The following is a 6,593-nucleotide window of genomic DNA, read 5'->3' as shown; positions in this document are numbered from 1 at the left end:
TGGATGATAAAAAGGAGTAAACCGAACCTTTACACGGTAGCTTTCACACAGATCTAAGAAAAGTCTACTGCGCATCTGCACGCCATTGTCACAAATAAGGAATTGTGGAGCTCCATACACAAGAAATACAGAATCTTCAATACATTTGACAAGAGTTTTGGCATTCGCCGTCCTTATGGGAAAAAGAAGTACAAATTTACTCATATAGTCACTAACAACTAATAAATGAGTTCGCCCTTGAGTGGATCGAGGTAAAGGACCAATAAAATCTAAGCTGATCATCTGCCACGGTTCATAAATTTGAGGATGTGAACCCATAAGCCCTGCAGGTCGAAGTTGTTCAGGTTTATGTTGTGCACAGGTGGTACAGCGAGAAATATAACGCTTAATATCGCACTTCATTCTCGGCCAATAATATCGGTGATGAATGCGCCAAAAGGTCTTATAAACACCAAGGTGTCCTGAAGTAACATTATTGTGGTTCTCTTGTATAAGAGATTGTCTAAAATCAGAAGGAACAACAAGTTTCCATTTTTCATAATCATGAGATTGTAAAGCGGACTTGATATATTTATACAACAACGAATCTTTCACTCGCCAATCGGGATATTTATGAGGACTTCGCTCTAATCTTTCAAACATACCAAGGTACCAAGGGTCTTTAGAAGTTTTGAAATCGTTCGGATCCACCGTAACATCTGAAGAATGTACAGCTTCGATCACAGGTACAGTACGTGACAAAAGATCGGGAACAATATTGTCCTTGCCTTTACGATGGACAAGAGTAAAGGTATACGGCTGTAAACGAAGAGCCCAGCGTGCTAAACGTCCTTGGGGGTCTTTCAAAGAATGCAACCACAAAAGAGAATGGTGGTCAGTAATGACTGTAAAAGAAACTCCTTCGAGGTAATGTCGAAGTTGCTCTACCGCCCAAATGACTGCTAAGCACTCACGTTCAGTCGTGCTGTAATTTTGTTCCGCTCGGGATAATGATCGGGATAAATAACATACCACTCGCTCCCCATCCGGAAAAGTTTGAGTCAAGACAGCTCCTAGCCCATAAGCAGAAGCATCGGTCTGAAGGACAAAAGGTTTGGTAAAATCCGGGCAATTGAGCACAGGTGCAGTTGCCAAAAGTTCTTTTAATTTGAGAAAAGATTCCTCACATTCAGACGTCCATTCAAATTTAACATTTTTCCGAAGAAGTCTGGTTAAAGGAGCAAGAACGGTTGAAAAATCAGGAATGAACCTACGGTACCAACCGCAAGTTCCTAAGAAACGTCGTATATCATTCACCGTAGTGGGTGTTGGAATATCTAAAATCGCCTTGACTTTGTCAGGATCTGGGTGTAAGCCAAAGGAATCCACAACATACCCTAAATACTTAAGTTCTGAACGGCAGAAGTGACATTTGTTTTTATTCAGAGTGAAGCCAGCAGCAATTAATTTGTCAAAAACGGTGTTCAAAATTTTTAAATGTGAGTCAAAGTCTTGTGATATAATAACCACATCGTCCAAATAAACCAAAACGTTGGGTTGCAATTCAGGTCCCAAAATGGTATCGATAATGCGCTGAAAAGTCGCAGGGGCATTAGTCAAGCCGAAGGGCATCCTTCGAAATTGGAAAAGACCACGACCAGGCACAGTAAAAGCTGTGAAAGGGCGCGAATTCTCAGCAACCTCTATTTGCCAATAAGCTGACTTAATGTCCAGGGAACTAAGATATTTAGCGTCACGTAATTGGTCTAAGATGGTATTGATATAGGGCAAAGGAAAAGCGTCGCGCTCAGTTAAAGAGTTAAGTTTCCTATAGTCCACACAAAATCTATAGGTTTTGTCTTTCTTGGGAATCAGACAGACAGGTGAAGCCCATCCGCTGTTCGATGGTTCGATGACTCTGTCCCTAAGCATCTCATCAATGGTGTCGTTAATGATTTTCTGTTTAATCGGATTTACTGGATAGTACCGCTGTTTAATAGGAACAGCGCCCTCTACCAGGCGTATCTCGTGTCTACCTACTGGGGTTAATCCTAACTTGTCTCCCATGAGCGAAAATTTCAGATCTAAGAGGGTTTGTAAAGAATGGTGTTGTTCATCAGTGAGACGAGACTGTTCCACTATGGCCACACTAGGTTGAGTTGGCGTGCAAGAAGTAAAATGCCAACAGTCATCGCTAATATTCGGAATGATACCCATCCTATCCCAAAAATCTACTCCCAGGATTAAATTAGTAACCAAATCAGGCATCACCAACAAATCTAACAGCACAGTACGATCCTTTAAGGTAATTGGCACAGTGATGTAACCAATCGAATGTGCATCGGAGCTATTTGCTACCGTACAAGAAATAACTTTCGGTACAAAATTGAAATTGAGTATTTGCAATTGAATTAAAGTATCGGAATTGATAAAAGAACGTGAAGCGCCAGAATCTAATAATCCCAAAAAAGGAATGTCTAAAATTTTAATTTGGACATAAGGTCTCAAGTCATTTCCCACATGCTGTAATAAAAAGTCAAGTTTAGGTTTGGAAGAAATTTTCAAAATTTTTGTCGCCTGTACTAAAGAAACGTCACGACGACTTAATGAGCGTTTCTCGGAGCGTTTCCCGAACAAAAAGAACAACTGCGCACCGTAACGCCTTGTGCGCCACATTTCCAGCAAAATAATTGCCTTGGTTCAGGACAATCAACACGATGATGACCTAATTTTTGGCAATTAAAGCAAGGAGAATTTGGAGTTTCCATTGCATAAATAGGTGGACGTGGTGACATTTGTCGACTACTGGTGGGACAGCTAAACCCAGGTTCGAGTAATGGTAATGATGTTCGGTTGCGTAAGGCATGGTGTCTGTCTAAATCATGTTTGATATCGTCAAAACGTCTGCATTCAATTAAAAGTTCATCTAATGTCTGAGGAACATTAGGACCTAATTTAGTCAAATAAAATGGTGATAAATTGCGTTTAATTAAACGGACTTGTTCATATTCTGGAGGTGGTAATTTTAGTCGTGAAAATAAACCCTGCATTACTGCAAAATAAATGTCTACTTTTTCATTCTGACCCTGTAAACGAGCTTTAATTTCGTCGAGCAAATCTTCCTCATAGTGTGGTGGTAGAAATGCATCTCGTAGTAATTGCACTAAGTGCTCCCATGAAGTAGCTTTATGAGAATTAATGTTGTACCAGGTGTTCGCAGTACCTTCAAATAAATCGTAGGCGGTCTCAAATAAAGTTGGATGATCTACTCCACGAGCACGAGCCATTCGCTCAACTCGGTCGATAAATGAATTCAAAGTTTCACCTCTACTATCCCCGGAAAATTTTAATCCCCATTTATGTACAGGAGTACTCGGTACGGATAATCTTGGTTGTAGTTCTGCAGTACGTCTAGTAGGTGTAGAAGAAACTACAGCAGTTGCTGAAGGCATAATTGAGTCGTTAAAATGAAAAGCTTTGTTATCGAGTGAAGCTCTTAATTGTCGAAATAAACCAACTAATTCCCCAAGTTTACTTAATTGTTCAGCAGAAGGCTGCAATAATGTGCGAGTCCTATGTAAACGTCTGTCGGCATGAGCTAGCATGGTAACAATTGACAAATATGAACCTCCCCCAAAAGCATCATCAAAATTGTCAATCTTATTCTGAAGGATCACTGTCAATTCAGTAAGAGCAGCTAAATCCTGAGCAAAGGTAAAAGGGTACTCTGGAGCAACATAACCAGGTGCTTTCTCTAACTCTAACAATTTTCTGAGAATTAAACGACTTTCGTTCATATTACTCCCCATTTGTCCCGCTCTAATCTCAATTTCATATTGGAGTTCAGTCTCTCTTAATCGGTTAATTTCCATAGCCATGATCACACAATAAATTCAAAATACAAATATAAAAAGATAACACAATATAGGTACCTGTTAAATACCAAGAAATACACAAATATCAGTAATAACCACAAATAAAAAATAAGTTGCAAGTACGAAGTTCAATTTAGAAGAGATAATTTAAAAATAAGGCCAAAAACTTAAATTTAAACAAATTATGCCCAGGCCACACGTTGAAGGGTGTCACTTTATAACGTGAGGTTAGTTCGGCGCTGTAAAACTCAAACCCCGCCGCATAAACGGCCAGCTAGCTCAGATTCTTAATTAAAAGAAGGGCTCGAGATGAGAATCTTCCACAGCGGTTTGTTCGTTTGGGCATATAACATAAGTTTTTGATCTTTGGTAGTCACTAGAAATGATTAGTTGAGCGCCACCCAATTTTGCACAAATTCTGACCTCTCCTGTATAGAAATTGGGAAAACACAAGAGAGCCAAATAATAAATTCACTACGAGCAATTCTGATTTATTAATCCTGGCAAAACGGTGCAGGATCGGCAAATAAAATGTATCTTCAATACGACAATAACAAATACTTTAAATGACAAAAATAATCCCCAAATAAATTCCTGAACACTTCCCTAATAATTACGTTACCAGCCCCCTACAACAATGATCGAGCAAAAATGTAGTTAAGATTTCAATGGATTCAAAGATTGAATTAAGTTAACCCGAATAACAACTCATATAGGCAACACTGGGTACAAGTAAATTAAAAATCTTACCTTGAATAACACATACGCTGTCTTCTCCGAAAAAGAGCTCTCCTTCGAAGTTCCAGTTCTGTAACACAAAAACAAACCCCAAGCTACAACGCTCGGAACGATTATATGAGCCGGAAGGGCCAAAAATAGCTTACTCGTAGCCGGCTCGTTTACCCATACGTTAAATACAGGTGCGTTGCTCTTGAAGAGAGTCACGACCTCAAACACTTGATGCGAACAAAATACAAAGCTCCGATCATAAATCGTCGGAAGGTTACACTAGATTAACGGTATTGAAGCAAATAAAAAAAAGGTTGTGTAAAAGATCGTATCTTCCGAAAATTCCACCATCAGCTGGTCGCTCCCGGTATCGTTTAGGTGTTAGCGCTTATCTACTCGGTGGTACGCCGGATAGCTGCCGGCAATCAACAGGTGTTCGTACTCCGGAATATTCGCAAGATGCAAATTCATTTACATACAAGAATTCATCTACTACATGGATTGATCGGTACAAGAATTCATCTACTACATGGATTGATCGGTACAAGAATTCATCTACTACATGGATTGATCGGTACAAGAATTCATCTACTACATGGATTGATCGGTACAAGAATTCATCTACTACATGGACCCCCTAAAAGTAATGAAGATGTAACACTCCCTTAACGAGATTTTTAATAACATACCTGAAATCGTCAGGAGGGTAATGAAAAATACTTAAATCAATGAAATATGGAAATTATCCAAGAGGTTGTGAATCTGAAAGAATTTTAGATAACATAACGTAAAAGAAAGCCAACGCCATTTCACTTACATGTAGGTAGGGCGATGAACTTCCACCAGATATATAGCCTCACAACGGAGAAAACGGCTTCTGAGTTACTCTACTCGACAACGCCAATAAACAGGTAAAATTGCCAGAGATTTTACGTGAATGATGGCAAATATTACCCACTGGTTTTAGAAGAATTCACAATGCCACGCTCTACAAGTACAACCTCGTTGGCTTTAAAACGGAAATGAAGTGAAAAAATTACGCGATTCTGCGCGAGGAAAGAAGCACGCGTACAAGTGACGCCATCTCACCTATATCCTGCCTAACGTAGCAAGCGGTAATTTTGAAATTTGAATATAAATAAACTAAACTGTTACAACGGTTTAAACACTAACCTTGAATGTAATTCGGCAGGACAATTTAACGAACAAGACATTCACCTAACCACTCAATTATGTGTGTGGCAAGTGGCAATTGCATCGTTGCCGTTTCCGTTCGACGCAAGTTCTTCGGAAATGTAAATGAAGAGTTGATCTGGATATCTAATGTTCGAAAAGTTTCAGAAAATAGAGGAACGAATATATTAAGTAATCTCGTTCATTGAATATTCTTATTTTGTTACGAGGTTACGACTTACGTGCGACGCGCACACCATGACGGCGGCAGTATACGTACTATTGACTTGTGTACCTACCTTACATGTACCAAAAATTGGTAGGTGTAAGTGTCACATAAATAAAACACGAATTATTGTCAAAAATGTGTGTTTTAATTTATAAAATACGTCTCGCCATACGTGTAATTAAACTGTAATTTAAGATACCTGCATAATTTTTTTCTGAATGTGTATCCAAAAGGTAAATGGGTATCTACATGACAAACATTCAACTTGTCAACACTCTTGTAACGTTCATGGAAGCTCAATAAATATAATCTTAATCTTATTGACTATTAATATAAGTAACAACTGAAAGATTTAGATTTTGCAATTTATGTTCTGGAAATATTCGCGAACGGTAACTTGTACTGTGCACAATTAGCAGGTGTAGACTGCCATAAATTCCTAATATATTATAGAATGCACAGATATTTCGTTTTTTAGAGTCTAATTATCACTTGTAGGCAGGTATAAATTTGACCAATAACTTGTTTAATGTAAATGTTCTCAGCTGGGTGTTTATTAATTCAGTGACAATACCTAAGTTAATCTGCAATTGTAAGTAATAACAGTT

The sequence above is a fragment of the Photinus pyralis genome, unplaced genomic scaffold (genome assembly GCF_008802855.1).
Source record: "Photinus pyralis isolate 1611_PpyrPB1 unplaced genomic scaffold, Ppyr1.3 Ppyr1.4_LG2, whole genome shotgun sequence".
In the NCBI taxonomy this organism is placed as follows: Eukaryota; Metazoa; Arthropoda; class Insecta; order Coleoptera; family Lampyridae; genus Photinus; species Photinus pyralis.
This window is presented reverse-complemented; position numbering follows the sequence as displayed.